The sequence below is a fragment of the Pezoporus wallicus genome, unplaced genomic scaffold (assembly GCF_028554395.1).
Source record: "Pezoporus wallicus isolate ANWC-B61680 ecotype Strahan unplaced genomic scaffold, APGP_CSIRO_Pwel_v1 contig_6658, whole genome shotgun sequence".
Taxonomy (NCBI): domain Eukaryota; kingdom Metazoa; phylum Chordata; class Aves; order Psittaciformes; family Psittacidae; genus Pezoporus; species Pezoporus wallicus.
The window spans coordinates 197,573-213,191 of NW_026642312.1; the positions used below are offsets into that span (position 1 = coordinate 197,573).

Below are 15,619 nucleotides of genomic sequence, written 5' to 3' on the forward strand. Positions count from 1 at the left end.
CAGTTTACTTTGAAATTACTTATCTGTTTATACCTGTTGTATATTCTCATGCAGATATTTCCTTTGTCTCTGTTCTGTAATGCACAAATGCATCTATTCACTTTCATTAAGTTACTCTTCAAGGTGTAAATAACTAAACAAACACACGGTTCTGTGTGAGAAGTCTCAAAAATACTGTTATTGAGTAGACTCCCAAAGGTATTGTGAGACTGGCATCTTAACATTTATTCAGTCTGATCCTCTACAGTTTACACTTTTTCAGGTTGAAAGACCACATAATTCTCTACTGCCTAAAGGCATGAGAGATTTGTTCTTCTCACAAGCAAAATGAATACATATTTTCAGCTACCTCCATTTTGTTTAAAGTTTGTCTTTGAAAGCTTAGCATGATGAATTAGAGATTTCCTTTCAGGCACATACCTATTTCTTTCCATTACTTATATTTTAAAGTTATACTTCTCTCTCCTATTGCTTTAGTGCAGTAAAGGATTATTGAACTCCTCTTTGTCAGGTAGCTCCAACAGACTGCAGTACTCCTTTTTCTTTTGAAGACCTTTTTATACTATAGTGGCTTGTGGTATCTTTGATGTTGCCTAATTGGAATCTCAGAAGTGAAAAAATAAATAACTGAAGAAATGAGCTGCTTGCCTAAGGTTGTACATAAGCTTATTTTACTTTCAATCGTTCTTCTATTCTTACACCTTACAGCCAGGTAACCTTCTAATACTTTTGCTTTATTTATCCCGATCACCTGGATATGAGTTTCTCAATTATCTGTCTCCTGCACCTCTAACAGAAACTCCTGAATTTGCATGTGTATTTATACTCACTCTGAGCGTGCCTCAGAACTTTTAACTGACCTCTTTTTTAATGGCTTGCCTTTCTCCAACAGTGATTTTTCAAGCTGCCTCATCTACTTGTCTCACCTAGTTTAAGCTTGTTTCTTAGGACAGGACTATCTGTCTTAAAACTCTCTATAAATACTGTTCCCACAGACAGCTCAGTAGAAATCCTGCACGTGGTTTCACGTTACCCAGCAGTGCTACAGCTTGGCTGCCAGCCATGCTGTGGAAAAGGACTTGGTGATCTGGTGGGCACTGAACTGCAGGCGAAGCAGCTGTGTGCCCTTGCAGCAAGGACAGCTTTACTGTGGCCAGGCACAGCTGGTGGGTTGAGCAGGGGATTCTCCTCTTCCATGGCAGTGGGACAGCTGTGCCCAGTTTGCAGCCTCCAAAACAAGAAGGAGGTCAAGACAATGCAGCATTGAGTGGAAGGCTGCTGAGGAGCAGTAGAGGAGCCAAAGGTAGGCTTTCCTGGGAGGTGAATAGCAACAGGGCAGGGGACAGTGGCCACAAGTGGCAATGGAGGAAACTGCCATTGAATGAAAGAAAGCAGCTTTTCACAGGGAATGATGTTAAGCACTGGGACAGGTTGCTTAGGGACGGACCTCCATCCATGGAGATTTTTAAAACTTGTCTGGACGAGGCTCTAAGGCAACCTAGCCTAACTTGGAAGTTAGCCCTGCCTTGAGGAGGAGTTTGGACTAGATGATCTCCAAAAGTTTCCTTCAACCTATATTTTTGCTTTTATTGTCCAGTCTTCAGTCCCATTTCGTGGAATGGTTTGGGTTGGAAAGGAACCTTAAAGCTATCTAGTTCCAATCCCCCTGAAATGGGCAGGGACACCTTCCACTAGACAAGGTTGCTCAAAGCCCCATCTAACCTGGCCTCTAACAGTTCCAGGGATGGAGCGTCCACAGCTTCTCATGGCAGTGTTCCAGTGTCTTACCACCTCTTTAGTGAAAAATTTCTTCCTAATATCTAACTTAAATCTGTAGTCTTTTAGCTTCAAGCCATTGCTCCTTGTCCTGTCACTACATGCCCTTGTAAAAAGTCCCTTTCCAGCCAGAAGTTGATAGACTTCTTGAAGATACATTTTTACCTGCACTGATTATGATGCCGAGCCCCCTTCTTCCTGAAACAGGTTTGGTTTTTTTTTTGTAGACAGTTAACAGTATCTGTGGAAAGGTAAGAACATTAGTGAATGGGGAAGTAGATTAGTAGAGCTTGCTTGTTATAATGACAAGAACAGAACTGATTTACAGAGTTTGATGTCTTGAAGACCAAAGGAGAAGATGAACCTGCAAAGGTGAAACAAAATGTTTATGTCATCTTAGGGTAAGATACAGAAAATAAAGTCTGATTACCAGAAGGGTCATAGATTTGTTTGGTGCTGGAGTAGCATCTGAGGGAATGAAGCTGAAGCCCTGAAGCAAAATGACTGAGATGGACAACAGCATTGTAGAAAATAATGATGAGAAAAAGCGGCCTGGCAAAACCCACTGATCTCTAGTGCTTTTCTCAATGTTTTGGGGCCTAACTGCATTCAGCAAAAGGGAGCACCAGCTGTCCTGAAGGACTGGAATCTGCTGCTTCACCTTTGTGCGTTTGGTATTTTTCCTAATTTACCATGCAGCTGCATTTGATAATCCTAAGTAAATGCTACATGTGTAGTGCATTGTGCAGCCTTTGGAGAAATCTCAAATGACCTCAATATTATCTTCCCCCAGCATATGCTAACCAGCCTGGTGAAAAATAAGTCTTTTGCAGATGGATGCAAAAAACAGCGTGAACATTGCATTAACCAAGATGCCATCTTTTTCATTATTTATGATCTTTTTCAAAAAGAACAATACCACATTATATGTTTGTCTGCTTTAAGTTCTGTGGGAATGTGTTTTTAAAACAAAAGTATTTTTGAATTATTTCGCTAAGTTGATTTCATCTTTTAGTTTTAATGTTTTAAATTTCCTTTATGTGTAACATGAAACCCATTCTTAGGCGAGGAATGGCTCGGTATCATGTTTCTGAGATTACTTGCTGTTATGATTTGCATGGAATACTGTATTTCATCTTCTCTCAAGCACTACTGAATGTATCAGCTGGCACCTGATGGAATTGTAATTGAGTTCAACTGCCAGCTCTGGTCAGCAGCTTCAAAATAATAAAATGTTTCTATTTCTTAGAAGTGGCAGGAATACTGTATCATTTCTGCTGTTGCAGTATCTCCTAGAAACCTCTAATTTTTGTTGTGCTTCTTTAGAATGAGAAACAGTAATTCAGAATTTCTCTTCCTAGCATAGAAATTGAATTAGAGCATGTTCTGTACCAACAGAAATTATGAAAGTAGCTGTTTCACTCTTACCTTTTCTTTCTTTTCTGTGGAAGCAGGTTGTCATGTTTGAGTTTATTACAGATTGCTGACTGTGGAGAAAGAAAATACAGCATCTCTCTGGTGTTTATTAGTGACTACCTGTCTTTTCTTTTTTATAATTTGAAAGGTTAAGGATGCCAAGTTAGCATTGCAGCAACATTGCCTAGCAGGTGCCCTTGATACTTGCATCTGAAATTTATGATCTCCTGTACAAAAATAGGCTTACATACACCTCCTAATCCAGTTACTGAAAAGGGACTAATTTAAATGAATATTTCCCGTGCTCCCTCAATAAGATCTTCTTTTTCACTTCTAGGTGTTGTGAAATGAGCAGAGAATGAATTTTATTTGAAGTAAGCTAAGAGAAGCATAGCCTTCTAGCTAGAGCAGGGATCTGGACACCAAGAAGGTGAATTCATGGTTTCCTTACTCTTTGCAATAGAACAATTTTTAGCTTGTGTAGCAGGCAACATTTACTTGCATTTAATGATTGGTCTTGGTTAGTCATCCAGAGGTGCTGAATCACTGCCTGACTTTGACCACTGGGTCTATGTGACCTGGAAGCAAATGGGCTCTTACGGACAGGCTTTACATGTACCCAGCTCACAGGCTCTGGAGCTGGCTGTTATGGCTGTAAGATGACTAAGGAAGGGGAAGAATTGGGAAGCCCCAAAAGTAAAAGTATCTGGACTGTCTCTTTAAGAGGCCCTTCTCTCAGTTGCATAGTAAATTTTAAAGGCTGCTGTGTTCAGTAAGAGCTTCATGTCAGCTATTCCCTTGTATGAATGTGGCCAGTTCTGGAATAAGTCTTATCTTGTAAGAATATAATTTTTTATTAACTGCTGCCACCTTCCCTGTGAGAATCCTTCTGGTTTAATATTTTTACTGGTTTTGGATATTCCGTAAACTTAAGGTAGTACAGAAAACTGAAGAGTTTTGTTCTCTATTTTTAGTTCTATAAGACATTTTTCTTAAAGCCATTGCCAATCTCTAATAGTTTACCATTGTGTCTGTGATATTCCAGCACTTTTTTCCTCTCACCTGTCCTTCAAAACTTTAAATCTGTGGTCTGAAATGCTGTCTTGGTTGCCCCTGATCTTGGTGGAAAGATTACAGCTCTAAGCCTACCTTGTCTGCTCTTTACCACATCCTGTCAGAAGTTATTTTATCCTCCTGTCTGATGGTAGAAATGAATCTGTGGCCTCTCCTTAACTTGTTTGTGTCAAATAATCTGCATCTAAACCCAAAGTTTAATTTGATACTGAACGTTTTGACTAGCACCAGTTAAGCATACAGTTAAGCTAGCAGATTTGAGGAGGCAGCATCATACAGAGAAGAAAGATGTCAATAAGCAACTGGGGCAGGTCGCATATGATAAATTTTTCACTTAACTCCCTGTCAGCCAGAAAGATATCTAGTAACAACTGTGTAGTTTTAGAAGTGTGAAAAGATGGGTGGAAAACTAGCAAAATATGTCATAGATTTTATGATAAAAATAGTTTTTTCTAGACTTTTTTTTTTTTCTTCTTGTCTTGCTGTGATTGGCCCCAAATGTAAGCTTTCCTCCTCATAAGGTTATATTTTTATCTGGGGAGCAAGTGGGCAGGGATGCCTTAGTATGCCTTATTTTTTATTTTAAATGTTCAATTTCAACTTAGAGAATTGGAAAATTAACCCTGCTTAATGAGCAGGACTCAGTAAAATTAACTCTGAAGATACTAAGCCCGAAATTTTGCTGATTAATGCCTAATGGATTATCAGTGAAAGTGAAAATATTGCATAGAGTGTAACTGAGAAATAGCTTGTGAATATGTGCAGAAATCTTTCTTGGCAATTTTTTTAATCCTTTCAAGTATTTCCTAGTACTGGAAGGTCTAAATCATTGCTGTCATGATTGGCAAAAGTCATGATTGGGCCTGCAGGTAGTGCAGCTGATGTAATGGTCATTGAGTCTAACAATTTTATTTTTCTCTTCTCAAAAAAACTTCTAGCCAAATGTTATCCTGGGAGTTTTGAGGCATTCATTGATCATGGCTGTTTCCAATAGTACGGTAGAGTCAATATGGTTGAATGTTCTTTGCCATACAGATGACAAATGAAGTGCAGATTTACTCAATGCAGATTTACTCAAGAAGATTTGATCGAGGTGCATGTATGTTTCTATGTATCTGTGTGGCTACTTGTGCCTGTGAAGGCTTACCTTCTGGCAGAAAGCCCTAAAATATATATGTGGAAAGGCACAGGCACTGCACTGTTTATACCATATCATATTATTATTTTTTAATAATAACAGGACACCTTTTAAATTACATTTATAATTTAGTGATTTTCTGTAGATTTTTACAGGAGTATTAAGTTTGTATACATAATTTCCACTTTCTAATGGGACTAGAGTTGACTCATTAAACAATGAAATAGAGGTGGTTTTGTAGATAGGTGTACCAGCCTAGTTATTAAGGGTGTGGAAAAAGGTTATGGCCTACATAGTGCACTTTGAGAGACTGTTCCACTTCCATTTATTTTGCCAGTAGATATCGGGAACTGTTTGGAGCTGATAAAATCACAGAAGATTTCTTTCCTGGATCAAATTGCTTTTGTGCCTTAGCTAGCTACAGCACTGCTTATTTTTCCTCTTAGTTGACAGTTCTTTAGAACACAAGTATTTTGCAGTCACAGTAATCACAGAAAATTTAATATAGAGATGAAGTTAAGTTTCCTAACAGAACTTTTATAATAAAATCTCAGAATGGTTACTGACCATGCTTGTCTAGTGTAAAGGGAGGAAGATATAGCCATCGATTTCTACTTTCACAGATTCTTAACTTTATGTAGTGTGACTAATTCTGTTCCAGTGATGAGACAACTTGGTCTGTAATGCTGGGCATCCAGATAATCCTGCAGAGACTCAGAACTGGGTAACCTGCTAGTGAATAGGTGACAAAGGCTGAAAGATCAGCTAAGACTCAATCTTGTAGTTTCTTTTCTTACAGTATTTGTGACATATTGACATGGTATGGGAAGGTTCAGTTGTTAGATCTCTACAAGTATCCACAAAGACACATGGAGTGAAAGGTCATATTTTCTTCTCAGATGGATAGTTCTTTGGCTGTAGGTGGTTTAGCAGCTAAAGCTGTGGAAAAATAGTTTTGTAAAAATCGTTGACTTTTTTTTCCCAGGGAGATCTTTTTGTTGTTATGTCTTTAGAAGAAAGGTTTTTATTTTTTCCTTTTCTGTTATCACAGATCCTGAAATGGATGATTACTGTTGTAGGTTAACCTTGTCTAACAAAGAATTATCTCAAATGGTGAAACAACGCTTAAAGTAATGCCAAAGAGTAAAAATGTCAAGATGTCAAAAATGTCTTCTGGATAGGTTAAAAGTTATTTTCAAGAGTACATAAGTGAAAGAGAAAAAAATTAGGTCTGTTGGGCCTATCATCTCCAAAATATAATTTGGCTGTGAAAGCTGGCAGTGCTCTACAATGACAAGGTTTTGTCTGAGAAATGCAACCAATGACACAGCAAGAGCCTAAAGCAAGTCAGCAGCTATAGTTCAGGTTTAGCCTTGTTGTAAACAGAGTAAGCACTTTTTCTTTCACAAGTGCACTGTTTATGATTACTTTTAATGTTGCTGGGTTTTTTAGTCTGTTTCATTTTGTTTCCATTTTATTTAAACAAGCAAAATCAGAAGAAGAATCTGGATATGCTGATTGTGTCGGCTTGGCTTGGGATTGTAGGCTACCACAAGCAGGGATTTCTAGCAGGCTGTCAAGAGTTTTCAAAGGTAAAAGGCTTGTTGTAGACTTGGTTTCAGAGCCTGTATGAAAACATTAACAGAGGAAAAGAAGTCTTCCAGTAATCATTAAGAGGATGCTTACATATGTGCAAACTACTGAACAACATGAGGGAATATTCAGGACATAGAAAGAGGTTTTTACATTTCTTTAGAAGCTTTTAATGCTTAAAAAAATATCAGATTCCTGTTTCTTTTTTTTTTTTTTTTTTTGGTCAAAGTGAGCAAGAAAGAGGAATGTTAATCATTCTACTTGGACTTAGGTTGTACTGGGTGCATTTTGATATTCCTGGGAAGCAGTATACTATGAAAAATAAACCCAACCAGATGTCTTGATTAAGGCTAGCACTGAAGGAAAAACAGACTCCCCAAATTCCTGAAATCTGATAGTATGTGAGGAGCAAAAAAGAGAAGTGTCTCAAAATCTGAAATTAACTAATAACCTAGAAAACATTTACTGTTTAGGTCATCAATCTAATATGTATTTACTGTATCAGTAACAGGAACTCAGTAATCAAAGAAAGAAAGGGAGGATAATGAACCTCAGTGTGTACTCACTTCTGCAAAACAGTAGTTTAAAACATCAAAGAATTATTTTGGAAGCACTTGAAACTCAGTAATTATCTCAGGATTTGGCAGTGGTGTATATATATATATTTGGTTTAATTTGTTTTAATCATAACTGCAAAAGTAACCTATGTTGCAGGGAATATACTTTTGGCCTGACATTGTAGTATTTTAGTTACAGTAGACCTTATGACTAAGGCTTTAGTCCTAAGGTCTTCAGCAAGCTTTGCCAGGGGAAAAAAGCAATGTACAATTTACTTCCTGGTAACTCTATGAAACACTTGTACTGAAAAAAAAAAACCAAACAAAAGTTACAAAAAAACAACCAACCAACCAAAAACCAACCAACCAGAAAAGCAGAAAACCAAAAAACCACCTCTTTATGGTTTAAAAAAAAAATTGAAAGGAATGACTATTTCATATTTATAGTAAATTACCTGATTACATATTTAACTATTGTAAGGATAATTCTTCAAAAATCTTCTCCTTTATAGTACTGGTTGTTCAGATCAATGCATGGTTACTAAACTTGTAGAGAAAATCTAGAACTAGGAGAATTAGCTGAGGTGTGTAATTATTTTTTTTCAAAGGTCTTCAAATTATATTTTCAAGTAATTAGCACCCACCACTGTTTTTAAGATTTACAAATTTTCTCATTAAAATAGTAAATAAAGGTCATTTTCATTCTAAATGAATTAGAATTTCTAAACAAAGGATTTCACCTAATATTGTAGAATGCAAAGCCTTGATTTGCAAGTGAGAAGTGTATTTTATTTTGTAGTTATATACTAAATAGATCTTATTTTATTTTGTAGTTATATAGGAAATAGATCTTAGCTTATGGCTTCATAAGGTACACTTATGAATGATGTTGGCTGTGGACATTCTTGTCTCATATCCATTTTATGAAAGGAAGGAAACAACTGATGGATATAAAGACAACTGTATTTCAAATAAGCCTGAGTGATAAGCAGCAGACCCCTAGCATAACAGTCTTAGCTGTTGGTGTCATGCTCCTGTGATGCAATTCGGTGGCATATGCCAACAATTTTGTGATCTTATGCAATGTTTGTTCATTGTATGGATTTATTCCATCACGTAAATGAACAGAATGCGGAAAGAAAACTGGTCAACATTCACATAATTAAGTTACTCTGATGTGTAATACATACTCCTGTGAATTACCATGGTTTATGATGTTTTGTATCTGTCTGCTTGAATGTAAATCATAAATAGGTTCTTTTGGATTGCATACTGTACATCTAAAAGTGCATTTGAAATTGCAAATTGTCCTCATTTTTGATGAGTAGTGAGATAAGATGATCTACTAGTTGACTTTTGGAAAGTATGTCTACCTAAATTCAATCTGTTGCCTTTTAATTACTTACATGGTTTGCTAGTACATTGTTACCTAACCTTTAAAATACATACCAGATTCACAGTTGACTACATCTTGAAAGTGTAATGATGTGTTCATATATGTAAAACCTGTGCTTTTTAAAAACTGCAAATAATATATTTTTTGGTTTAGATTTCCTGTGTGCTGGAACTGTTAGATCTTGTTACATTTTTTATTCATATCACAGTAAAAAAAGTACATTTTAATGTACAAACTAAGATTTGAATTTTGTACTTTGAGGCCACTTTGTTCTAAGTGATGCACTCATGTATCCAACATTCAGAGTCATCTCTGTTAACCACTATATGTTTGTTTATATATTTTGGCTTCTGAAGCTCATTTTAATTTGCCTTAAATCTCTTCTTTTTTAATACAATTTGTATTCTCTTCATTGTCTAGTTACCTTACAAGTTGTCAGCAAGATCTTTTGCTGATTAGGATGGCAGACCTGTAAAGTGCATAAATTTTTCTCAGCCCCAGTGATTGCTGGTGCTAAAGAATGATTTAATTTATGTATAAGTGATATATTTTCCATATATATAAAGCATAACTTTTTCTGGTAAATACCATATGGAAAGGTGTTGACATTCCATGTCATCCTTTATCTGTTTTTACCACAAAAGGGTGTCTGAGATACAGGGTTTCTGTACACATGAAAGGAGAGAAAATAAGCACATAACTTGTACTACTCCAATAATTCAGCACATGTTCATTTATGCAAGTATGCCTATAAGTAGTAACTTAAGGAAGTTTTCTGTTGTACTTGATTCACTTTTTTTCCTCCAAACAAGGAAAAACTGGTTAGCTTTGAAGTGGCTTTATACTAAAACTGTAGTAATGTATGGCTTTTATTATAGATTCACATGCTTAAAATGTTAGTCGTGACAATGATGTTGAATTTTCTTGTCCCTCCTGTCTAGTAAAGGTGTAATTGAACATCAGTATATTCATGAAGACAGGCTGAATTTGGGTTGTTCAGCCTGAAGAAGAGAAGGCTCCAGAGAAACCTTATAGCAGCCTTCCAGTACCTAAGGGGGACTACAAGAAATCTGGAAATGGACATTTTACAAGGGTGTGTAGTGACAGGACAAGGGGGAATGTCTTTAAACTGAAAGAGGGGAGATTTAGATTAGACATCAGGAAGAAATTCTTCACTATGAGGCTGGTGAGATACTGACAGGTTGCCTAGAGAAGTTATGGCTGCCCCATCCCTGGCAGTGCTCAAGGCTAGGTTTGATACGGCTTTGAGCAACCTGGTCTAGTAGAAGGTGTCCCGGCCCATGGCAGAGGGGGTGAAACTGGGTGATCTTCTGAGGTCCCTTCCAACCCAAACCATTCTGTGATTCTATGATCAGAAATGTATGGGATGTGTGGATTTATCCAGTTCAACAGTATAAAATTTTCATGGAAACTTGAAGTGTTTTCTGAGAAGGACTTGGGGGTGTTGATCGATGAGAAAATGAACACGAGCCAGCAGTGTGCGCTTACAGCCCAGAAAGCCAACCGTATCCTGGGCTGCATCAAAAGGAGCTTGACCAGCAGGTCGAAGGAGGTGATCCTGCCCCTCTACTCTGCTCTTGTGAGACCTCACCTGGAGTATTGTGTGCAGTTCTGGTGTCCTTAACATAAAAAGGACATGGAACTGTTGGAACAAGTCCAGAGGAGGGCCACAAGGATGACCAGGGGACTGGAGCACCTCCTGTATGAAGATAGGCTGAGAAAGTTGGGGCTGTTCAGCCTGGAGAAGGCTGCATGGAGACCTCCTAGCAGCCTTCCAGTATCTGAAGGGGGCCTATAGGGATGCTGGGGATGGACTCCTCATTAGGGATTTTAATGAAAGGACAAGGGGTAACGGGTTAAAACTTAAAGAGGGGAAGTTTAGGTTAGGTATAAGGAGGAAGTTCTTTACTGTGAGGGTGGTGAGGCACTGGAATGTGTTGCCCAGGGAGGCTGTGAATGCTCCATCCCTGGCAGTGTTCAAGACCAGGCTGGACGAAGCCTTGGGTGGTATGGTTTAGTGTGAGGTGTCCCTGCCCATGGCAGGGGGGTTGGAACTAAATGATCTTAAGGTCCTTTCCAACCCTAACTGTTCTATGATTCTATTCTATGATTCTAAGTGACTTCTGAACCTCTTGGCTCTTTTTGCTTGGTATGGTAATAACTCAGTGTTAGATTATGTCAGCAACTGCATGGAATTTCATATATGGAGATGTTGATTTAGAAAGACATACTAAAAATAATGTTTGTTTAGTCATAAAATATCTAAAACATATCCAGCCACAATTATCATTGTCTTCATTGGTCATCCATTTTATTTGACATATTGACGTCTTTTGTTGCATGAATTGCCCTTAGTGCCCGAGTTATACATCAGACTTTATAGTCACCTTATAAAAATGAAATCTAAGTCTTTCTCTAGAGAAGTAGAAGAGCGGCACGTGTGAGCATGAAATCTAGGAGCTGGGATAATACAGGGGAAATTTATAAGACAAACTCTCAAACTTGCAGGTTCCTTGAGTCTGAAGCCTTTAGTTTTCCTCAGGAATGTTTTTCCTGTGAAGAATCAGGGTGATCAGAATGATTATTTCTTTCCTATTTGGCTGGGACAGTATTCGTTAGTCTCAGTGCAACTGCTCCATAATGTCTAGCAGGCTAATTACACCAAAGGCACAGGCTAAGTAATTACCTAGAGTTCACTGTGAGGAGTCGTTCATGTTTTCTTTATCTGTGGGGCAGTTAAGTATTGTGCAGAAATACACTTCTGAAACCTTATCTGTGAGGTTTGAAATACTTCTGACATAACTTCTGTAGAAACTTCTGAAGAAATTTTAAGATTTTTTTTTCTCTTTTGCTGTATTGCATGTACCTAAACATTGGACTATTATTGTTTAGAACCTTGTAGAGATGTAGTACAGAGAGAAGAAAATCCAAACACAGCATAAAAACTTGTATTCATAAGCTCTTGCATCAGTATGGTCACAGGCAGGTAGTAAACTGACCAAACTGAACATTTGCGTTTTTCTAATATTTTACTTTATGGACAATTATACTGTCTTTCATATATAATTTGCTTTATGCTACTGTCTTCAGGCTATTGTTAGGATAATGCATGGGGCTCGGTATTGCACTGATAGAATTAAAATAAAAAGTCTTTGTTGGAATTGCTGTGTCTTAGTTCTTTATAGTAATTTGCTATTTAAATATAATCACGTGTGGCTGACTAGAAATACCTTTATATATATTTGGTATAAGACCTTTTAAATATTAAAAAGTTACAGAATTGTGTGGGTTGGAAAGGACCTCTTGAGATTGTAATAGTCTGATCCCTGCTCAGGCATGGTCAGCTACAGCAGGTTGCCCAGGAACATGTCCAGTTGAATGTTGAAGATTTCCACAGATGAAGACTTTACAACCTTGCTGGACAACTTGACTACTAGTAAAGACGTATTTTCTCCTGTTCATTTGGAATTTCCTGTGTTTCAATTTGTGACTGTTTCCTCTTGTGCTGTCACTGGGTACCACTGAGAAGAGCCTGGTTTCTTCTTACTCAGTCTCTCCCTTCAGGTACTTGCACACATTGATAAAACCCCCATTGAGCCTTTTCTTCTCCAGCCTGAACAGTTCCAGTTCTCTCAGACTTTCCTCATTGGAAAAATGCACTTAACCATCTATTCCTGGCCATTCATTGGACTCTCTCCAGTATGTCCATATCTCTTTTGTACTGGGGAGCCCAGAATTGGGCACATCACTTTACTGAGTAGAGAGGAAGGATCCCCTCCCTCAGCATCACTGACAACATTGTGATATAGCAGTGACAGGGGTGTGAATTTATGGGGTTTAATCTTTTCTGCTGGGGCTACTTTAAACACTGCAATTGTAACAATTATAATGTAAACAATTACAACTGGTGAAGAATTTTTTTCCTAATATCCAAATCTAAGCTTCCCCTGGCACAACTTGAGGCCATTTCCTCTGATCCTATCAGTTCTTATTTGGGAAAAAAATGGTGTGTTATGAAAAGATACTGAGTTTGTATTGGATGTGGAGACTATACTACTGTTTAGTACTGCACTACTACCAAGGAGCAGAGTATATCTTAACAAAAACAGTTTATGACTTTTCAAAGTCATTTTACCTTTCTTCATTCATCTTGTCCATTACGCTTTTAAAAGGGCTTCATGTTGTGTCCTATTAGTCATTAGATCTAGGAAGTGATTCTCAAGACTTTTCCTATGAAATATCCTGTTACTTGTCACACAGACTTTACTGATATTGTCATGAACACAAAAGCTTGTGATCATGACAGTACTGCTGTATGCAAAGAGATGCATAGAGTCTCTCTGGCAGATGAGGTTTGCAAATTATGTCAGTTTTCAGACAGAGAAGATGAAAGAGTAAACTTGAAATCATTTACGGTGTTAGGAGTATGCTAATTATTAAATGCACTCTGCAGTAGTTACTATTTCTGCAAGTTTTGATATGACCCTGTACCAAGTTTATTCCAGAGAACATTGTCTTACTGAAATCAGATAGAAAATATGGTTGAAATGGCATTTGAAAGGGAAAGGTTTAATCTCCTTTCCAAATACTAATTAAAACCACTATTCCTAACAAATATTGCTACCTAAACTCCCTACAGAATCTGGGGGTCTAACATCTTTATTTTGAGAAATTTTAAAGGCTAGGCATATCCTGACACCTTCTAAAAACTTTTTATTTTATAACACTGCTTTCCTTTTTCCGTAGCTCATAAAAAGTGTTATGAGACTAAAGCAGTTTATGAAAAGGCTGTATTGTGGTTATGCACCTGAACTGTTGGACTGTGTCTGGTGGACCATATAACATGGGTTGTTCCTCTTCCTTTCTTTTTTTACTATGTCAATGCTAATTTTTTTGGCATACCAGGTCACTCAATTGTACATCTTCATATACTTTTGAATTGTGGAACATCTTACATAAGGAAAGTCCTGTAGTCCTTCATAGTTTTAAAATTATTTCATTTATATTATTATGTTAGCTTTCTTAGTAAAAAAAGGTGCTGTCAGTAACACTGTGATACATGCACCTATATGTTTCTGTATGGTACTCCCAAGAAACAGCAAAATGGTAATCCCTTTACATTGTGATCTTAAATTTGTCCTGGAAATTAAAGAAAAATAGTGTTTTTCTTTGCATATTATAATGAATTTTTTGGGAGTCCTGACCATGAAAGGAGACAACATTATTCAACCAATTGAATTGCATGGAATGGAGAAATTTCTAATATCCAGTGGATAATTATAACTTAAAATATTGTGTACTATTTGTTCACAGACCTATATAAAATTTATGGGGTCTGTACTGTCTAACGAACAAAGTGAATCAGATAATAGTATCAGTTTTTCAACTATTTTGTGGTATCAAAATACAATTTCAGCTAGTGTTTCTTCTACCAGTGGAATCTGTTTCTTGGCAAGGGCTTGAATATGTGTTTCCTAGACACCTGAATGTTGCTTAATAGAAGCAGCTTGTGCATAATAAAGATCATGATCAGACCTTTTACTGAATAGTTAACAGACTGTTCTAGGTCCTAGTGATCTTCAGTCCTCATTGAGTATCACTGTGTTTAGTGATATTCCAACCATTTTGCCACATATAAAGCTCAGATAGTATTTAGCTGTACACAAAAGGGCATTTTATCAGGAAAGGGAATGAATTCAAAAGACCTGATCTTAATTACGATTTAGCCGGTGTGATTATGGATATCTTATTTGCAGTAATTTCTTCTGTAAGAATCTTGTACTGATGGTTGGTTTATACCTGACCTGAGATAAATTAATAGTTGCATTCCTTCTATAATCTTTGAGTTTCCTCCAGAAGGAGGGACAACACACCTGATTTAGACCATATGTGTTAGCAGTGGTTTGATTTCCTGAAAATTTTGCATGTCTATTATGAATTATGTCCAAAAAAAATTATACGTCAATAAAAAGTAATTGTAGCCAAAATACAGATTGTATCCTAGTGTAATTTTATGTATATTTCTAGTCTCTTTGTAGAAAAGGCTGATGGATCTTCAGATTGATTTTGGACACAGTGCCATTTAAACAGATACACGATTACTGACATATTCTGCCCAGTGAAAATTCTGAGTATGGAATGGCAGAAGTTGGGCCACATTTCTTCAGAAATTTAATTTTGTATTCATGTTTAAATTATGAAGAAATCACATAGATTTTCTTTCAGTAAATTCCAAAATAGAAAAAACCATCTTATATGTAGATATAAGCAGAAGGACACTCTTTCTCATGTTTCTCATGTTTTAGATCTAATACTCTAAAGCTGAGTTATGTGTTCAGCATTCATATGGTATGAATGCCATATTCTGAATTCCATCCCAATTAGCTAAATCTTAAATTTTAGATGGAGTAAAGACAATCTGGGATGTATATTTAAATATCTTTTACATTAGTACACTACTTCACCATCTAAAGGAAAAGGAACTCATCTAATAATACATACTGTCTGTGTGTGTATGTGTATCTGTTATCCTGCCCTCCTCCACTGCTAACAACTTTTTAAACCATTGGCTAGTTCTTGCCAAGTTCCACAGATGGTTAGAAGTCTCAAAGATTTAAAGTTTCCTGTAAATTTTACAAAAATAAGTAC

General features: G+C 36.9%; 1 protein-coding gene across 2 annotated transcripts in view; it reads left to right on the top strand.

Annotated features, from left to right (window-relative positions):
• CDH18 (cadherin 18) overlaps positions 1 to 15,619 on the top strand; it is a 268,040-nt gene that overhangs the window by 13,112 nt on the left and 239,309 nt on the right. For both annotated transcript variants that reach the window (XM_057428840.1, XM_057428841.1), the window contains exon 2: positions 3,530 to 3,622. The gene's annotated coding sequence lies outside the window, so the exon portion shown is untranslated. The remainder of the gene's footprint in view (positions 1 to 3,529; positions 3,623 to 15,619) is intronic.